Source organism: Aphanomyces invadans, assembly GCF_000520115.1.
Source record: "Aphanomyces invadans strain NJM9701 unplaced genomic scaffold supercont1.28, whole genome shotgun sequence".
Taxonomy (NCBI): Eukaryota; Oomycota; class Saprolegniomycetes; order Saprolegniales; family Verrucalvaceae; genus Aphanomyces; species Aphanomyces invadans.
The window spans coordinates 505,856-506,546 of record NW_008580173.1 but is presented as its reverse complement, the minus strand read 5'-3'; positions in this window follow the sequence as shown (position 1 = coordinate 506,546).

Sequence of the window (691 nt, the reverse complement as noted above, 5' to 3'; positions counted from 1 at the left end):
GATGGTCTCGATTGTACTGCTCTCGTGTTTGGCATTGGAACTACAAAAGCTCACGAGCATGTGCTGGAAGTTTTGATTTTGCTACAACATGTTCACTTGGGTCTCAATGTTACTCTGCCGTCAACGTTGTCGCAGTGGTCTGCCATGTCAAACGGTTTTGAAAACATTGCTGGCTTTCCAAATGTGTGTGTTGCTGTGGATGTGTGCCTTGTCATGATCAAGCGGTTCAGAGATCACGAAGGTTGGTACTGTCGAAAGGGTTTTCCTGCATTCAATTTGTTTGCCTTGGTCGACGACAGGAAGCGATTCATTGCGTACTCGCTGAGTGCAGGGTCGCAGAACGATCGCATGTTGTTCCGGAACTCTGTCGTTGGTCAATACAAGATCATTCCCCCTGGTGGTTTTATCCTCCTTGACGCTGGATTTACTCTGTTGTTCCATGTTCTCACTCCTTTTCAAAGTGTACCTAATATGGACAGTGCTGAGGCTCACTACAACTTGGTTCACTCGCGCACTCGAATCGTTGTCGAGCAAGGTTTGTGGAAAAACAAGTTTCGATTGTTCAAAAAGCCTTGGAATTCAAGTCAGCAAAGAATATGGCAATGGTAATTGAGGCAACTTTAGTGTTGCATAATTGGATTATTGACCTCGACCCAGACTCATCACAGCCTGCGAACCAAGATTGGATGCA